This window comes from Trichechus manatus, unplaced genomic scaffold (assembly GCF_000243295.1).
Source record: "Trichechus manatus latirostris isolate Lorelei unplaced genomic scaffold, TriManLat1.0 scaffold00146, whole genome shotgun sequence".
Lineage (NCBI taxonomy): Eukaryota > Metazoa > Chordata > Mammalia > Sirenia > Trichechidae > Trichechus > Trichechus manatus.
Window position 1 is genome coordinate 2933065 of NW_004444082.1, and position 20650 is coordinate 2953714.

The 20650-nt window shown below is 39.7% G+C and overlaps 1 protein-coding gene across 4 annotated transcripts in view; it reads left to right on the forward strand.

The window, feature by feature from the left end:
- ANKRD12 (ankyrin repeat domain 12) overlaps window positions 1–20650 on the forward strand; it is a 196752-nt gene that overhangs the window by 14473 nt on the left and 161629 nt on the right. For 2 of the 4 annotated variants that reach the window (XM_023740046.1, XM_004385790.2), the window contains exon 1: window positions 15007–16269. The exons of 1 other annotated variant lie outside the window; for it this stretch is intronic. The gene's annotated coding sequence lies outside the window, so the exon portion shown is untranslated. Of the gene's footprint in view, window positions 1–15006; window positions 16270–20650 lie in introns of those variants that run through there. One more of the 4 variants, XM_023740044.1, reaches the window with a different exon arrangement.

Sequence of the window (20650 nt, forward strand, 5' to 3'; positions counted from 1 at the left end):
GAGGCAGTTTTGCTGGGTATATAATTCTTGGCTGGCAGTTTTTTTCCTTGAAGACTTTATATATGTCATCCCATTGTCTTGTCTGCATGGTTTCTGCTGAGTAGTCCGAGCTTAGTCTTATTGACTCTCCTCTGTAGAAGACTTTTCGTTTATCCCTAGCTGCTCTTAAAATTCTCTTTTTATCTTTGGTTTTGGCAAGTTTGTTTGTAATATGTCTTGGTGACTTTCTTTTGGGATCTACCTTGTGTGGGGTTCAATGAGTATCTTGGATAGAGATCTTGTCATCTTTCACGGTATCAGGGAAGTTTTCTGCCAAGAAATCTTCAACAGTTCTCTCTGTATTTTCTGTTATCCCCCCCGTTCTGGTATTTTAGTCACTCATAGGTTATTCCTCTTGATAGAGTCCCACATAATTCTTAGGGTTTTCTTCATTTTTTTTAAATCCTTTTATCTGAGTTTTTCTCAAGTAAGTTGATGTCAAGTGCTTTATCTTTAGTCTCACTAATTCTGCCTTCCATTGCCTCAATTCTGCTCCTATGACTTTCTATTTAGTTGTCTGAGTCTGAAATTGTATTGTTAATCTTTTGGATTTCTGATTGCTGTCTCTCTGTGGATTCTTGCAGCCTGTTAAATTTGTCATTATGCTCTTCTCTAATCTTTTTAATTCTGTCTGTTGTGTGTGCTGCTTTTTGCTTAATTTCCTTTCTAACTTCTTGAAAAGTTCTATATATTAATCTTTTGTGTTCTGCCTCACGTAATTCTAAGAAATGTTCCTCGTCTGGAAAATTTCTAGATTCTTTATCTTGGGAGCTTGCTGAAGCCATCATGGATTGCTTTTTTATGTGATTTGATATTGACTGTTGTTTCTGAGCCTTCAATAAGTTATCATATTTATTTATTTAATGTTTGCTTAATGTGTCCTGTCTTGTTTTGATATTCTCATATAGGCTGCTCATATGAGCTAGTTTGATTATTGGCAGCTTTGAATCTCTAGTGTCCTGTCACCAGGTTGTTAGATCTGTTACTAGGTATCTGAGCTCAGGAGTCCGCCCACTTTTCCTGTCTGGATTCAGCTCAGGTGCCCAGGTAGATAGCCATCAAGTGTGTGGTGTAGGCTCTTACTTACAGTCCTAGACAGGCATGGGTGATTGGTGTAGGCACAGGCTTCTGGCTGCATCAGGGGGACACACTCTGAACAAGTCAGAGGGCTGATGGCCACCCCCGAGTGTCCAGGAGGAAGGCATGTCCCTGTTCCCTAGAGTGCACAGGTGGGTGGGTTTAGAATCCAGAGTGTGAGCACCTAATGCTGTTGGTTGTAATAACTGGGGTCACCTGTTATTCGTGGACCCCTATTGCAGGTGGCTAGGTGGCGTGGGTGGAGCCACCAGTCGTCAGGCCCCTGACATGGGTAGGTGAAGACCCTGTTTAATGGGCAGAGCAGCGTCAAATGTCAAGAATGTTCCACTTCATAGTTGAAACAGTTTAAGTTAGACATCTGATATATACTCTGTTGTACTTTGGTAATGAGGGCCTGTGCTGTTGAAATGGACCCACACAAGTCTGGACAGGGGAAAAGGCACGGAGAAGTCTTTGCATCCCTTATGCCCGTGCCTAGGCAAAGAAGCTGTGCCTGCCCTGTGTTCCTGGTTTAGGGGAGCCGGCAGTTTGTTTTTTCCCATTTGTTAGTTTGTTCACTCTCCAAGGCAGGGAGAATGGCTCCAGGCGTGTGACGGATCCACTACTTTTGCCCAGGGGACTCGGCAGTTGCTGAAGCTGGTCCAGAACCCAGTGCAGAGCAGGGAATGGGGAGGTAAATGGAAGACTTTTTTTCCCCTAAGGGGGTGTTTTTGATCCGTGCGGTGGCCATACGCAAGTACTTATCTTTATCCGATCCAGGACTGCTTCTCACTGGTTCTGAGTGGCCATGTGGACTCTCTGCGGCTGGGTCTCAAATGTGCCTCCCGAACACCGCTGCTTGCCTGCCTCACCATTCACCTTTGAGCTGATCAGGCCTGGAGGTCTCAGGCTCTCGCTAGATCAGGTCTGGCAACTCCTCACTGCTTCTGAACTGTGTCTTCCTCCCCCTGCCACTCAGTCCAGTTCCTCAACTCTGCCTTTGATATTCAGGGCTCCCAGATTGCCATATATAATCGATTGTTTTTTCGGATGTTTGTTGTAAGACGGTCCACCAGAAACATTTGACTACTCTGCCATCTTGGCCCCGCCCCCTCCCTAGCCTTGTTTTAATTTTAAGACATATTGTGATTGGATGTTTCTTTTAATAGATAAAAGTGTTTAATATTTGAACTATCAATAGAATTTGCTTTTTTTTGAATTGTACATAACAGTTATGTGGTTATGTATAAGAAAATGTTTTGTAAAAATAAAACCAAATACACTCTCTTTCTCATTGAGGTTGGAAAGTTTTTAAAATACCAACCTTTTTATGTTACTTTTTTACATCAGCTATTAAAATATGTTTGTCAGTTTGTTTGGCTTTGGTGGGTTGCATGTTGCTGTGATGCTGGAAGCTATGCTACTGGTACTTCAGATACCAGCAGGGTCACGCAGGAAGCTACACTACCGGTATTTCAAATACTAACAGGGTCACCCATGATGGACAGGTTTCAGCAGAGCTTTCAAACTGAGACAGACTAGAAAAAGGACCTGGTGGTCTGCTTCTGAAAAAATTGGCCAGTGAAAATGGTATGCATAGCAGCGGAATATTGTTTAATATAGTGCCAGAAGATGAGCTCCTCAAGTTGGAAAGAATTCAAAATATGATTGGGAAAGAGCTACCTCCTCAAAGTAGAATCGACCTCACTGATTTCAATAGAGTCAAGCTTTCGCGACCTTTATTTGTTGATGTGGCATTACTCAAAATGAGAAGAAACAGCTGCAAACATCTATTACTATTTGGAACGTGGAATGTATGAAGTACGTATGAATCTAGGAAAATTTGATGTTTTCAGAAATGAAATGGGATACATAAACATTGATATCCTAGGCTTTAGCCAAAATGGATTGGTATTGGCCATTTTGAATTGGACAGTCATATGGTCACTATGCTGGGAATGACGGATTGAAGAGGAGTGGCATCACATTCATCCTGAAAAAGGAACATTTCAAGATCTATCTGGAAGCACAGCACTGTCAGTGATAGGATAATATCCATACGTCTATAAGGAAGACCAGTTAATACAGCTAATGTTCATATTTACACACCAACCATAATGCCAAAGATGAGGAAATTGAAGATTTTTACCAACTTCTGCAGCCTGAAATCGATGAAACATGCAATCAAGATGCATTGATAAGTATTGGTGATTGAAATGTGAAAGTTGGAAACAGAAAGAATCTGTAGTTGGAAAATACGGCCTTGGCGATAGAAATGACTTCAGAGATCGCATGATAGAATTTTACAAGACCAGCGGCTTACTCATTGCAAATACGTTTTTCCAACAACATGAACAGCTGCTACACATATGGACGTCACTGGTTGGAATACACAGGAATCTAATTGACTACATCTGTGGAAAGATGATGGAGAAGCTCAATATCAGTCTGAACAAGGTCAGGGGCTGACTATGGAATAGATCATCTGTTGCTCATACGCAAGTGCAACATAAAGATGAAGAAAATTAAAACAAGTTCATTAGAGCCAAAATACGAACTTGAGTATAAAACCAAAACCAAACCCGTTGCTGTCAAGTCGATTCTGACTCTTAGTGATCCTATAGGACGGAGTAGAACTGCCCCGTAGGGTTTCCAAAGAGTGCGTAGTGGATTCGAACTGCTGACCTTTTGGTTAGTAGCCATAGCTCTCAACCACTACACCACTAGGGTTTCTGACATTGAGTATATCTCACCTGAATTTAGAGATCATCTCAAGAATAGATTTGACACATTGAACACTAATGACTGAAAACCAGACGAGTTGTGGAATGACATCATATGTGAAGAAAGCAAGAGGTCATCAAAAAGACAGGAAAGAAAGAAAAGACCAAAATGGATGTCAGAGGAGACTCTGAAACTAGCTTTTGAATGTAGAGTAGCTTAAGGGAACAGAAGAAATGATGAAGTTAAAGAGCTGAATAGAAAATTTCAAAGGGTGGCTCAAGAAGACGAAGTAAAGTATTTTAATGAAATGTGCAGAGACCTGGAGTTAGAAAATCAAAAGGGAAGAGCATACTCGGTATTTTTCAAGCTGAAAGAACTGAAAAAAAGGCAAGCTTTGAGTTGCAATGTTGAAGAATTCTATAGGCAAAATATTGAACAGCGCATGAAGAATCAAAAGAGAAATAGAAGGAATACAGAGTCACTGTACCAAAAAGAATTGATCAATCTTCAGCCGTTTCTAAAGGTAGCATATGATCAAGAACCGGTGGTACTGAAGAAAGAAGTCCAGCCTGTGCTGAAGGCGTTGGTGAAAAACAAGGCTCCAGGAGTTGATGGAATACCAGTTGAGATGTTTCAGCAAATGGATGCAGTGTTGGAGGTGTTCACTTGTCTTTGCCAAGAAATTTGGAAGACAGCTACCTGGCCAACCTACTGGTAGAGATCCATGTTTGTGCCCATTCCAAAGAAATGTGATCCAACAAAATGTAGAAATGATCGAGCCGTATCATTAATAACACACGCAAGAGGACTTGAAGCACTTATTGATGAAGATCAAAGACTACAGCCTTCAGAATGGATTACACCTCAACATAAAGCAGTAAAAAATCCTCACAACTGGACCAATAAGCAACATTATGATAAACAGAGAAAAGATAGAGGTTGTCAAGGATTTCATTTTAGTTAGATGCACAGTCAACGCCCATGGAAGCAGCAGTCAGGAAGTCAAACAATGTATTGCGTTAGGCAAATCTACTGCAGAAGACCTATTTAAAAGTATTGAAAAGCAAAGATGTCACTTTGAGGACTAAGGTGCGCCTAACCCAATCCATGGTATTTTCAGTTGCTTTTTATGCATGTGAAAGCTGGCCAGTGAATAGGGAAGACCAAAGAAGAATTGTACCTTTGAATTAACGATGTTGGTGGAGGATATTGAATATACATACAATGGACAGTCAGAAGAACGAATGAATGTTCCTGGGAAGAAGTACAGCTAGAATCCTTCTCAGAAACGAGGATGGTGAGACTCTCTCTCACGTGCTTTGGACGTTTTGTCAGGAGGGACCAGTCCTTGTAGAAAGACATCATTCTTGGTGAAGTGGAGAGTCAGTAAAGGAGAGGATCCTCAATGAAATGGATTGACATCATGGCTGCAGTGATGGGCTCCAGTATAGCAACAATTGTGAGGATGGTGCAGGACCAGGTGGTGTTTCATTCTTTTGTGCATAGGGTTGGTATGAGTCAGAACCTACTCGATGGCATCTAACGACAACCACAACATGAGTATGGTGCTGTCAGTTGGAATTTTTTTCTCACTGTTGGGTATGATGGGTTGCATACACATGGGTATCGTCTATCGTTGGGTGCATATTTTTTTCCTTATAGGATTGCATGGAGGTGTACGAACAGGTCCCTTCCCTGTTGTGGGTCTTCAGGTATCAGTAGTCAGGATTTCTCCACAGCCTTTGTGGGTCCGCTTGGTCCTTCCGCATTGGCGTGTGCTGTTAGTGCGACCTCTGGAGAGCATGCCTAGTTGTCTTCACAGACCCAGGGAGGCAGACCTGGGCAGGGCGATCTTTGGGCGTGTTTCTGGGGTACCTTGCTGTGCAGGCAGTGGGGGTGAGGCGGGGGAGGGGGGTGCTCAAGTGGAAGGGGACGGGTAGGCACTAGTCTGGTTAAGAGGGAAACTTCTGATTATTACTCTGCTGTTTTACTATTCAATAGATGTCTCCTTTCCTCATGGACGTCCCCCCCCGCCCAGTAGGAAGACCCATCCCTAGTTTCTAGGTCCCTCCCTTCTCTGTGCTTGCCAGGGACTTTGAAGTTCTCGCCCACCTTCCTGTACTTACCCTTTTCCTCCGTAGAAATGCACTCCCTGTCTTCAATCCCCCATCCCGAGGCTCCAGGGATTCAGTCTGCCTCACTTTGCTCCAGTGACACTTCCTTGTGTTTCTCTATTTTTAAAGCTATGCCACTGTGTCTCCTCGGGCTGGTTCATACCCTGCACATGACTTGCCTACCTTGTTTCTTTCAGGTTTCTTTACTCAGTGTCTCTGCCTCCAGGTGTGTCTTCCGTGAAGTTGCCTTCCTGTGCTCCTCACCTGGCGATACTGTTTGCTGCTGTCATCTCAAAATGGCCATGCTGGGCTGGGCTGGCTAGCCCGGGCACAGACAATGTGAAAATCTTAGCATTCTTTCTGATTTCCTTCTAACTGTCTTTCCAGTAGGTACTCAGTCCAGTTCTTCGACCTTCTGTTTGATGTTCAGGGATCCAGGTAGTTGGTTGTATCTGTTTCATTTGGTTTCTCAAGTCTTTGTTGCAGTGGGGTGTTAAGCCGCCATCCTAACTGGAAGTTAACTGTTAAACCTACACCCAGTCATCTAATCAATTAAAAGTCCTTTTGTTTTCATTTAAGGCCAAAGTGTGTGCCTATCATTTTTAAAGAAAGAGTGAAAGTGAATTAAAGCTGTGAATAGTACTTAGAATAAGGAGCCCTGATGGCACAATGGTTAAGAGCTACAGCTGCTAACCAAAAGGTCGGCAGTTCAGATCCACCAGCCGCTCCTGGGAAACCCTGTGGGGCAGTTCTGCTCTGTCCTGTAGGGCTGCTATGAGTTGGGATCGACTCCACGGCAATGGGTTTTCAGTACTTAGAAAGGCTCCAGGCTTACTTATGGTTGTTATAGTGTATTGTAAAGATTCAGTGCAATAGCTCATCTTTTTAGGGAGCAGGATAAGGGGCAATGTTGAAACACCAACAATTTTTTATTGTGAAATATTTCAGATAATGAAAAGGATCTGGGTAATACTATAACAGACACCTGGGTAAGAATTAAACATTACAAATTTAGTTAAAGACTCCTGTATACTTTTCCTTATCCATTTTCTTACCCCCTCCTATGGTAATTGCAGAAACTTTTACCAACAGGGGCTTTTCTCCTTCTCTAAACCAAACCAGTGCTGTTGAGTTGATTGTGACTCATGGCAATCCCATGTGTTTCAGAGTAGAACTGTGCATCATAGTTCTCAGTGGCTGACCTTTTGAAAGTAGATCGCCAAGCTTTGCTTCCAAGCCGCCTCTGAGTGGATTTGAACCAACAACCCTTTGGTTAGTAGCCAAGCGCTTAACTGTTTGTACCACTCAGGGACTCCTCTTGTTGTTAGTTGCCATCAAGTTCTTTCCAACTTATGGCAACCCTATGTTTGCAGAGTAGAACCACTCCATGTGGTTTTCAAGGCTGTAATTTTTTGGAAGGAGATCACCAGACCTTTCTTCTGAGATGGCTCTGAGTGAGTTCAAACCACTAACCTTCAGCTGGTAGTTGAGAACTTAACCGTTTGTGCCACCCAGGGTCTCCTTTAAACCCCTTCCTGTGAGTCAATTCCCACTTATAGTGACCCTGTAGGACAGAGTAGAACTGCCCCATAGGGTTTCTAGGCTGTAATCTTTATAGAAACAATAAATACTCTTTTTTCAAAGTTCACGTGAATTGTGACTTATTGAACGTAAGTAACTGTGAGAGCAGTTTGGAAAATAAGATTGTATACATGAGGTAGAACTCGACCTTAAAATCTAGGCAAAGGAAAGTTGGAATTCAACACTATGTGCAGAACAGAATTGATAAAGTGAATGTGAGCATAATCTAATGAAATACTCATTTTAGGAAGATTAGTCGGGTGGCAACAGTGTGGTGCAGTGGGTCTGAAAGGAAGTATTTAGTTGCTGACTCATTTGATTGATTTTTTTCCTCTTCCCCCAGTTATTCTGTTAGTGAGATTTTCCTTGGCTTCCAGTTCACCGTTTGCAAGAGGAGACGGGAGGTGACGGCAGAATTCTTAATGACAGAGTGATTCTAGTTTTCAGGATTTGGGAGATTATTCCTCTCTCCTTTTAGAAGCTGTCATCTCTTTCCGCTATTGACAGGGAAGTGAATGTTAGATTTCCACTTTGAGCATTGGTAATTTTTTCAGGTCCCAGTGCCAGAAATGCAAGTAAAGCTGCCTAAGCATTTTTTCTGAGCTCTTACAGCCCTCTGCTGGTTTGTGGAAGTTGCAACAACTTAGAACTAGCGGTGGTTAAGTGCTTGGCTGCTAACCAGAATGGTTGGCAATTTGAACTCACCAGCTGCTCTGTGGGAGAAAAGACGTGGCGATCTGCTCCTGTAAGGATTACAGCCTAGGAAACCCTATAGGGCAGTTCTGCTCTGATCTGTAGGGTTGCTATGAGTTGGAATCGACTCGACAGCACAACAGCAACAGAACCTTAGAAGTCATCTGTGCCAGATGAGTATTTCATATGCCTCCTTTAATAATTCTGGTGGGGGTATATATAAATTATATGTAATGTTAGAGGTTCTGTATATAAATGTTAGATACTCACTAGGGCAAATAGATAATGGTAAATACACGTCCCTGTGTTTACTTTCTTCACAGACTAAATATATTGTTAGAATGTGGTCCTTTATAGTCAGATGTTCGACAGTGTCAGAAACTCTTGTTAAAACTGATCCCTATTGTAAATATTATCTAATGAAATAATGCAGATTTTATTTTTTAATTAGAGGTGTTGCTTAATTATTACTCTTAGAAAAATGCAGCAGATAAATGCTAATTGCTTCTTTTACCTTATCACCTGTTGCTTGTGTATTCATTTCTTCTTGAGTCCTACTCAGAGTACTGTAATTCTCTAGACAGGTGGGTATCTAACAGAAGTGGATCATTTTTATTTTGATTTACTGATTATGAAAGTTCTTGTTAGCTGTCGTTCCGTTAAGTTGGCCCCGACTCATGGCAACCCCATGCACAACGGAATGAAATGCCGCCCAGTCCACCATCCCCATGATCTGTTGCGGATTAAACTGTTGTGATCCATAGGGTTTTCATTGGCTGATTTCAGGAAGTAGATCACCAGGCCTTTCTTCCTAGTCCATCTTAATCTGGGAGCTTCACTGAAACCTGTTCGGCATCATGGTAAATGCAAGCCTCCACTGACAGAGGGTGGTAGCAGCACATGAGGTGCATTGGCCAGGAATCCAACCTGAGTCTCCTGCACGGAAGGCAAGAATTCTACCACTGAACCACCAGTGTCCCCCTCCCCCAATGATAAAAGTAGTGCATGTTCATTATAAAAGTTCAAGTAATGCTGACTGTATAAAATAGACCATAATAGTCTCTTAAGGACTTTAAAAACATTGTTTTAAGGACGTTGAAGACAGTTTACAGGATTGTGAATGGTTATATTTTGTCTTTGTTGCATTCTGTTGGTTAAATTTCTGATTTTTGTGATAATAAATTCTTGGTCTGGAATGCAGTCATCAGATATGGTGTTCTTGTGAAGAAAACGTTATGGAATAGCTGCCAGTAAACATTGTGGTGAAAATGAACCATTGTTTGCTTTGGGAAGGTGTAATAAAACTTCTTGCCTTTTCATGGACTGAATTCTCACTTAAATGGTATGAGTAGTTAAGCAGGGAAGAGTGCAGTTAATATCTTGGAAGCATAGCCATTTATTTTAAGGCCTTTTCCATTATTTTTCAAAGCCACTTTTTAAATGTGAAGGAATTAAGCTGTCTGATCTTTGTTTAAGTGGGAAATATTTAGTATTTGTATATGATGGTTTATTTTTTGCATGGGGAAAAAGAGCAGTGTGTCTAATTATTTAATAAGCTTTCATAGAAAAATATTATTAGAATGTGGAATGAAATTGTTCTAAAGCTCTTATTCTGGAGTCAGAATTTTGGAAAGAGAGGCGATCTTAAGTGTCATCTAATCCACCTATTTTAAAGAAGAAGAAACAAATATTGAGAAGTGATGAAGGCAAACAGTAGTCAGTGGTAGATCTCAGAATAGAATCTTGGACTTAAGGCTCCCAGATCAAATTCACAGAGAAAGTAAGGGTCACTTTCCTAACTGAATGACCCTCGAAGATCGTTGAATTCTCTTACTGTGACTTGGTCCTTTACTAGTTGCCTTTTTCTCAGAACAATTTTATTGGAGTCCTTTTTTTACTCCCACAGCAATTGCTGCCCAGCAGAAGCTAGAACAGAAAATCATTCCCATTCCTACCCATGCTTATGGTTATCTCTTGACATTCTTTGTGTAGGATATAAAATTTATGATAATTTTAGAGGGCAGCGTTTTTAATATTTTATATGTGCAGGGTTTATGCTAGGATGTAATTTCATTTACTTCTCATAGCCTTATGAGTTGAGCTTTATTATTTCATAATATAGAAGAAATTAAGGATCTAGGACTTTATTTTCAGTTGTATTTAATTCTAAAGTACGTTTTCTGGTGACTTCTGGACAAGCTGCCTTCTCTCCAAATATATGGAAATATTAAATGAAAAGTCAAACATTTAAAAAATACACAGCTGAGCTTGAAAGCAAGAAAGGGAAATCTGTAGGTGCCTGAAATGAAAACAACTCATAAAGTCTTAGCAGAAAACGGATACCGAAGCCCTGTCCTCTAGGGAAAGTAGATAATGCACATTAGTCTCTGCGCTTTAACACGGCTTTAAGATACACACTTTAGTCTTTGAGCTTTAATGCATAGTACCAGGAATGCCTGGGAGCTGAAACTGGTGCCAGACTAGGAAGGATCTGAATTATTCAGGAATGAGGCCTAGAAAAAAAGCCCATCTACCAGTCTGGGTTTATATTTCCTGGTATACTTTCTTCCTTTTCTTTTCTTTTCAACCTTTTCCGTGGTATAATTTTGTTGTCTCATACCAAGAGTGTTGCCAGGTCTTGTTTTTTATTCAGGCTCACAGACTCTATTTTGCCATTAGTGAGTTTAATATATTTTATTTATCGTAATAACATATATTAGAAATTATTTGTTTTGTTTACTGTTATTATAATTTTTCTGTCTTTGGCCTTCTATTATATAGGTTGAATATTCTTTTTTTTCCATGGACACACATTAAGTTGATATATTTATTGAGACATGTACTTATATTTAAAGCCCTTGGGTGATACAAACAGTTTGTGCTTGTCTACTAGCTTAAACGTTGGCAGTTTTGAACATACGCAGCAACACTGTGGAAGAAAGGCCTGGAGAACTGCTTCTGTAAAGATCACAGCCAAGAAAACCCTATGGAGCTGTTTTACTCTAACATATAGAGTTGCCATGAGCCGGAATTGACTCAGTAGCAGTGGATTTGTTTTGATTTTATACTTCTTTCACTCTCCATGATCGGTTTCTTAATCTTAAAAATATTTATCTTCCCCCCATATACAAATGGGCAGTAAGCACATGAAAAGATGCTCAGTGTCATTAGTTATTAGGGAAACGCAAATCAAAACCACAATGAGATGCCACTTCCCACCCATTAGGATGCCTATTATAAAAAACTGGAAAATAAGAAGTGTTGGTGAGGATGTGGAAAAATTGGAACCCTCCTGTATTGCTATGGGAATGTAAAATGGTGCAGCCGCTGTGGAAAACAGTTTGGCGGTTCCTCATTGTTTTTGGACATGCAAACAGATACGCAAGGATAATATACACAGATTGTCAGTGACTGTATATTATCTTTGTGTATTTGTTTAAGTACACCTATAGGATAAATTCCTAGAAGCTGAATTACCAGGACAAAAGACTGTGCATTTGTATATACTTTGATGGCTTTTGCCAGATTCCCCTCCAAAGAAGTGATCTCAGTTTTCATTCCCATCAGCAATGTTTGAATATGCAGGTTTCCTTGCACCCTTGCCAACATAGCCTTAAGCTTTGCCAGTCTTTTAAGTGAAAAGTGGTGTCTTAATATTTTATAGTTTTAAAATTATGAATGAGTTAGAGCACATGTATATTGAATGTTTGTATTTCTTCATCTTTAAACTGCATCTTTGTGTCTTATTTTTTGTAGTAAGTTGTTCATCTGTTTTTTTATTAATTTGCTGTAACTCTGATTATTCTTTTTCATATGTGTGGCAAATATTCTCACTTCATTTTTACTCATGATATTTGCATTGTAGAAGTTTTACATCTTTATTTAGGACTTTTAAAAATGGCTTTTAGGGTTTATATTACATGTTAGAAAGGCTTTTCTTACCTAAGGCTTTTTTCCTAGTACTTTTAATTTTTATGTTTCTATCTTTGAACCAGCTGCCAACATTTTTAACTTGTCAGAATTATTCTGAAATTCATTTGGTGAGGATTGATAAGATAATTTTGAAAAAGAAGAATGATGAGGGACTAAAATGTTTTATAAATACAATAAAAACAATATATTATTGGCAAAAGAATGGAAAGACAGAATAGTGGAAAAGACTATAAAGTCCAAAAATAGATTCAGGTATATAAAGGATAAGATTGTGATTCGAAATGGCATAACAGGTGGATGAGAAGAATAAACATCAAAAGAAGTTAAAGGAAATAAGGTTGAATATGTTTTCTGATGTGGGGATAGAGAAGGCTTACTTAAGCCTAAAAGCAAAGGAAGGATCCATAAAGAAAATTACAGGCATCTAGGATATATTTGCAGGACCGTCATCCATTGCTGGTGGAAATGCAAAATGGGACAGCTGCTTTGAAAAACAGTTTGGTAGTTCCTCAGAAAGTTAAACATAGAACTACCATATGACCCAGCAATCCCGATCCTAGGTATATACCCTGAAGAAGTGAAGGCAGGAAATGGGAACAGAAACCTGTACGCTGATAGTCATTGCAGCACTATTCACAATTGCCAGAAGGTAGAAACATCTTACTTAAATGCCCATCAGCAAGATGAATGGAAAAACAAAATGTGGTATGTGCATACAATGGAATATTACTGAGTCATTAAAACAAATGAAGTCTAGTACATGCCACAGCGTGGATGAACCATGAATACATCATGCTTCGTGAAATAAGTTAGTCACAAAAAGACAAATACTGTATACCAAACCAAACCCATTGCTGTCGAGTCGATTCCAACTCATAGTGACCCTATATGACAGAATAGAACTGCCCCACAGGGTTTCCAAGGAGCATCTGGTGGATTCAAACTGCCGACCTCTTGGTTAGGAGCCGTAGCGCTTAACCACTACGGCACCAGGGTTTCCCACTTATATGAAATAGGTAGATGTATAGAGCTAAAACATTAGTGGTTACCAGGGTTGGGGTAGGGGGAAGGGAGACTCATTGCTTAGGAGGCACTGAATTTCTGTTAATTCTGGAATAATTTGGAAAAGGATAGTGGTAACAGGTGGCATCTGGTTCAGACATGAATGATGAACTTAATGTCACTGAATTGTGCATGTAAAAAGCTTTGAATTGGCTAATATTTGGTTATACATATTTTTACCACAGTTTTTAAAAAGGCAAAACATAACATTTACAAGAAAAATGGCAGCATTGTTTTTCTTCTATTACAAATCAATAGGAAAAAGATTATGACCACAGTAGAGAAATGGGCAAAGGATATGAACAGAATTCTGTCGAGAAAATATAGGGAGTAAGTGGCTAAATGGAATTGGAAAAGGTTTTTGACAGAAGTCAGAAAAGCTAAGGAACCAGAGTGTGGAATGAGATACAGACATGGACTTTGATGAGAACCTGGATGGTGGCAGAATTTCAGGTAGAGATAAAGACTGAAAGTGACAGCAGGTCTGTATGAGATGTGAACATGCTGACGGAGCACCTGAGAAGCTTTCAGATGGTTTTTCTCTACTTAAAAAACTTATTTTAGATTAGTTTTAGATTTACAAAAAAATTGGAAAGGTATTACAGAGAGTGTCTGTGTACCTCACACCAGTTTCCTCTGCTGTTAATATCTCACATTAGCATGGTACATTTGTCACGGTTAATAAATGGATATCGATACATTATTATTAACTGAACTTCATATGTTATTCAGATTTCTGTAGTTTTACTGAATGTCCTTTTTAATGTTCCAGTTTACCACATTACATTTAGTCGTCATGTCTCTCTGTCAAAGTTTCTCAGACTGTCCTTGTTTTTGATAACCTTGACAGTCTTGAGTACTGGTCAGGTATTTTTTAGGATGCCCCACTATTGGGATGTCTGATGTTTTCCTCACGATTAGAGTGGGGTTGTGTGTTTTGGGGAGGAAGACAACAGAGGGAAAGTTCCATTTTCTTCGTGTCTTATCAAGGGTACATACTATCAACACTCTGTATAGTTTTATCACAGTTGATGTTTAATCACCTGGCTGAGGTAGTGTTTGTCAGGTTTCTCTACTGTAAAGTTACTCTTTTTCCCCCCTTCCCATACTCTACTTTTCGAAGGAAGGAAGTCACTACACAAAGCCCACACTTAAGGAGGAGGGAGTTACATGCTTCTCCTCCTTGAGACCTGAGTATCTATACAAACTATTTGGAATTCTTCTGCTGGAGAGATTTGTCTGCTCTCCCCTATTTATTTATTTATTCAGTCATTTATGTCAGCATGGACTCCTGGACATTTGTATTATACTTTGAGTTATAATCCGGTACTACTTTATTTTGTTGCTCAGATTGTGCCAGCTTTGGTCACTGGGAGCGCTTTCAGTTGGCTTCTGTATTCCTTTGACATACCCTTATTGTGTTCATGTATATATATGCATATACGTGTATATATACATTGAGCATTTCTTTACTTTCTGGCCCTGCAAGATGTTCCAGGCTTATCTTGTATGCCCCAGTTCTAGAATCAATTCTCTAGAGAACCCTGGTTTCTTTTGTTGGAGAGTGGTGTTAGAAATCAAGATCTGGGTACTAGGTGTCCTCCTTCTTAACAGGATTTTGTTGCTTCTGTACCCTGTCAGCTGACATAGGAAGGATATGTATGTGTGTATACTAACTCTAAGGAGCCCTGGTGGTGCAGTGGTTAAGCACTCGACTGCTAACTGAAAGGTCAGTGGTTTGAACCTACCAGTCACTCTGTGGGAGAAAGATGTGGCAGTTGGCTTCTGTAAAGATTATAGCCTTGGGAACTCTATAGGACAGTTCTACCCTGTCCTGTAGAGTTGCTATAAGTTGGAACCAACTTGATGGCAACAGCTATACTAACTCTGTATACACATATGTATAACTGTTTCTATTTGTAACCATCTCTATCTAAATAAGCTAAGCACGAGTTCATACTTAGTCTCCATCTCTAATCCATCACCACGTTCTAGCCTCCCAGCTTGCGTATCCGTAACCTTCGACTCCAGTAGTGAGAAACTTGGCCCCCAGCATTCATTTCCTTAATTGTTCATTTCCAGTATACATGTGTAGTCGTTTCAGAGTTGTTAATCTGTGCCCCTGGAGAGTTTTGTTTTAATTGATAAAATTCACGGTAACATATGTTTGACCATCTTAACCATTCCAAAGTGTACATTTCAGTGGTTTTTAGTATAGTCACAATTTTGTGCAACCATAACCAGTATCTGATCCCCAAACATTTTCATCATCGAGAAGGAATACCCATACCCACTAAGTCATTGCTCCTGATTTGCCCTTTCCCCAGCCCCTGGCAATTGTAGGGGAGCTTTTTAAAAAGCGATTTCTATTGCCCCTCCCAGATATTCTGATTCAGTGTCTCTAGGATTAATTTAGGAATTTGTATCTTTAAAAAGGTTTTCTACTTCTAATACCAAGGCAGGTTTACATTACCAAGTGGCATGAGCCTTAAAAGAGCAGCATTTTTTATTTGAGACTAAATTGAAATGCTTTGGAAGCAGTAATGTGATTCAAGAAAGCAAGGGCACCTCATCAAAATTTAAACCAATGTCAGCACAGTTTGATTATCTTTAATTTAAAAGACAGCTTAAGCGGGATTGAAGTGAGAGAAAGGAAACATTTTATAAACTGTTAGCTTGTTGCATCTGTGTTTAGATTTCAGTTAAGTTTTAATCTATAGTGTATATTCATGTATTATTAAATTTTTGGTGTAGATGTTTTGTTCTGTTTGTTTTCTCTTGATTTGTTTTAAACTTCAACTTATTTTAACCCAAATCACAAGAAAACTACCTGTCTCCCTGCCCCAGTACCTCGGTAAAACTGTGCTCTTTGAGGCAAAGTACTGATTGTCAAGTAGCTATGGAGCTGTGGTGGAGCTAAGTATATCTGATGATTTAGTTGGGAAAGATTTGCTGACAGGCTTTAAGTTTGATTCCTTCTTTTCTTGTAGATGGAAGTTAAAGACTAATCCCAGTGTTTGGTGAAGATCCTAAGAAGAATTTACAGGTCAGATTTATAGTGGAAGATATGTTAGTGTGACTAGGGCAAACAGAATATAATACGTTGTGTAAAGCATTGATTCTGAGAACCCAGAGCCCACTAAAATGCTGAAAAGTCTATAAAAAGTGATCTCAAAATGTAAACTCTTTAGTTTTTAGAGGAACAATTCTGCTTATTTTTGTATTGTCATTGTTGCCTTTAGTTAATTGTATTGCTGGTTCTGCTGTTCTTGTTATTAAGTTATAATTTAGCCTTAGTTTAGTAACATTGCTACTTACTAAATTTACTTGTTTGATTAAACTTTACAATGTGTGTAGCGATAACATTTTTATCAAAAGTATTTTTTGACAAATTTTTCAATAACTACTTTTTTTTTCGTATTTTAGATGAGGATTTACAGAACAAATTAGTTTCTCATTAAGCAATTAACGCACATACAGTTTTGTGACATTGGTTGCCACCCCCATGAAATGTCAACATTCTCTTCCTGACCTGGGTTCCCCATTAGCAGCTTTCCTGTCCTTCATGCCTTCTCATCCTTGCCCCTGGGCTGGTGTGCCCTTTTAGTCATATTTTCTTTTATGGGCCTGTCTAATCTTTGGCTGAAGGGTGAACCTCAGGAGTGACTTCAGTACTGAGTTAAAAGGGAATCCAGGGGCCATAGTCTCGGGGTTTCTCTAGTCCCTGTCAGACGAGTAAGTCTGGTCTTATTATTTTTTTGAGTTAGAATTTTGTTCTACATTTTTCTCCAGCTCTGTCCAGGACCCTCTATTGTGATCCCTGTCAGAGCAGTCTGTGGTAGTAGCCGGGCACCATCTAGTTGTGCTAGACTCAGTCTGGTGACGGCTGTGGTAGTTGTGGTCCATTAGTCCTTTGTACTAATCTTTCCCTTGTATCTTTGGTTTTCTTCGTTCTCTCCTGCTCCAGAGTGAGACCAGTGAAGTATTTTAGATGGCCGCTCTCAAGCTTTTAAGACTCCAGGTGCTACTCACCAAAGTAGGATGTGGAACATTTTTCTTCATAAGCTATGTTATGCCAGTTGAGCTAGATGTTCCCGAGACCATAGTCCTCAGCCCTCAGCCTAGTAATTCAGTCTGTAAGGGAGTTTGGTTGTGTCCACGGAGCTTCTATGACCTTGCCTTGGTCAAGTTGTGCTGGCTTCCCCGCTATTGTGTACTGTCTTACCCTTCATAGCAGCTACCACTTATCTGTTGTCTACTTAAGTGTTTTTCCCTCCCCAGTCCTCCTCTCCCTCGTAACCATCGAAGGTTGTTTTTTTTGTATGTAAGCCTTTTCATGAGATTTTACAGTAGTGGTCTCATACAATATTTGTCCTTTTGTGATTGACTTATTTCACTTAGCATATAATGCCTTCCAGATTCATCCATGTTGTGAGGTGATTTCGCTGATTCATCATTGTTTTTTATGATTGTGTTTATATACCATAGGTTATGTATCCATACGTCTCTTGATGGGTACATAGGTTGTTTTCATCTTTTTGCTATTGTGAATAGCGCTGCAGTGAACATGGGTGTGCATATGTCTATTTGTGTGACAACTCTTATTTCTGTAGGATATATTCTAGGAGTGGGATTGCTGGATCATATGATATTTCTGTTTCTAGCTTTTTAAGGAAGCGCCATATTGTTTTCCAAAATGGCCGTACCATTTTGCACTCCCACCAACAGTGCATAAGAGTTCCAGTCTCCCCGCAGCCTCTCCAACATTTGTTGTTTTCTGTTTTTTTTTGATTTCGTGCCGGTAATGCTGGGGTGAGATGGTATCTCATTGTGGTTTTGATTTGCATTTGTCTAATTGCTAGTGATTGCGAACATTTCCTCTGTTAGCTGCCTGAATATCTTCTTTGGTAAAGTATGTGTTCATAACCTTTACCCAGTTTTAATTGAATTTTTTGTCTTTTTGTTGGAGAGGTGTTGGTTTTTCCTCTAGATTTGAGAGATTAGACCTTTGTTGGATTTGTCATAGTCAAATTTTTTTTTCCCAGTTTGTATGTTCTGTTTTTACTTCTTTTGGTGAAGTTTTCTGACGAGCAGAAGTGTTTAATTTTTAGAAGATCCTAGTTATCTAGCTTATTTTCTGGAGTTTGCATATTGTTGGTTATGGTTTGTATCCTGTTTATGCAGTGTGTTAAGGCCTGTAGCGTTGACCTTATTTTTTTTTTCTACAATCTTTATAGGTTTAGGGGTTTTTGTTTTTAATTGTACTTTAGATGAAGGTTTACACAACAAACCAGCTTCTTATTAAACAGTACACATACTGTTTTGTGACATTGGTTACCAACCCCATGACATGTCAACACTCTCCCCTTCTCAGTCTTGGGTTCCCTATTACTAGCTTTCCTGTCCCCTTCTGTCTTTTAGTCCTTGCCCCTGGGCTGGTATGCCCCTTTCGTCTCATTTTGTTTTATGGGCCTGTCTAATCTTTGGCTGATGGGTGAACCTCAGGAGTGAACTTCATTACCGAACTGAAAGGGTGTCTGGGGGCTGTACTCTCGGGGTTTCCCCAGTCTCTGTCAAGCCGGTAAGTCTGGTCTATTTTTGGGAGTTAAAATTTTGTTCTGCGTTTTTCTCCAGCTCTGTGTGTATTGTGATCCCTGTCAGAGCAGTTGGTGGTGGTAGCCAGGCACCATCTAGTTGTCCTGGACTCAAGTCTGGTGGAGGCCGTGGTAGTTGTGGTCCATTAGTCCTTTAGACCAATCTCTTCCTTGTTTCTTTAGTTTTTTCATTCTCCCTTGCTCCAGAAGGGGTGAAACCAGTGGAGTATCTTAGATGGCCGCTCACAAGCTTTTAAGACCCCAGATGCTAGTCACCAAAGTAGAGTGTAGAACATATTGTTTATAAACTATGTTATGCCAGTTGAGCTAAGATGTTTCCTGAGACCATGGTCCCCACAGCCCTTAGCTCAGTGATTCGGTCCCTCAAGGAGTTTGGATGTGTCTGGAGCTTCCATTACCTTTCCTTGTACAAGTTGTGCTGGCTGTCCCTGTATTTGTGTACTGTCTTACCCTTAACCAAAATTACCATTTATCTCTTGTCAATTTAGTGTTTTTCAATCTTCACCTCTTTCCTCCCTCGTAACCATCAAAGACTGTTTCTTTTTGTGTGTTAACCTTTTCATGAGTTTTTATAGTAGTGGTCTCATACAATATTTGTGCTTTTGTCATTGACTTGGTTCACTCAGCATAAGCCCTCCAGGCTCATTCATGTTGTGAGATGCTGTGCAAATTCATCATTGTCCTTTATTGTTGTGTAGTACTCCAGTGTGTGTATGCACCATAGTTTGTTTTTCCATTCATCTGTTGATGGGCATCTAGGTTGTTTCCATTTTTTTGCTATTGTGAATAGTGCTGCAGTGAACATGGGTGTGCATATGCCTATTCGTGTGATGGCTCTTATTTCTGTAGGGTATATTCCTAGGAGTGGGATTGCTGGATCATATGATATTTCTATTTTTAGCTTTTTAAGGAAGCGTCATATCGTTTCCAAAATGGTTTTATCATTTTGCATTTTCACCAGCACTGCATAAGAGTTTCAGTCTCCCCGTAGCCTCTCCAGCATTTTTTATTTGCTGTTTTTTTGATTCGTGCCAGTAATGCTGGGGTGAGATAGTATCTCATTGTGGTTTTGGTTTGCATTTGTCTAATTGCTGGTGGCAATAAGCATTTTCTAATGTGTCTGTTAGCTGCTTGAATGTCTTCTTTGGTGAAGTGTCTCTTCATTTCCTTTGTCCTTTTTTAAATTGGATTATTGTTTTCTTGTCATAGAGGTATTGGATTTTCCTGTAGATTTTAGAGATTAAATCTTTGTTGGATTTGTCATACAAAAATTTTTTCCCAGTCTGTAGGTTCTCTTTTTACTCTTCGGTGAAGTTTTTTGATGAGCATAAGTGTTTAATTTTTACAAGATCTCAGTTCTCTAGCCTTTCTTCTGGAGTTTGTATGTTGTTAGTTATGGTTTGTATCCTGTTAATGCTGTGTTTTAGGGTCTCTAGCATTGATATATTTTTTCTTCTATGATCTTTATAGTTTTTGGTTGTATTTGTAGGTTTTTGATCCTTTTTGAATTAGTTTTTGTGTATGATGTGAGGTATGGGTCCTGTTTCATTTTTTTGCAGATGGACGTCCAGTTTTGTCAGCAGCATTTGTTAAAAAGACTGTCTTTTCCCCCATTTGATGTACTTTGGGCCCTTGTCGAAGATAGGTGACCATGGGTGGATGGATTTACGTCTGGGTTCTCAGTTCTTTTCCATTAGTCAATGTATCTGTCATTGTACTAGTACCAGGCTGTTTTGACTACTATAGCTGTATAGTAGGTTCTAAAGTCAGGTAGTGTGAGTCCTCCTACTTTATTTCTCTTTTTCAGTAGTG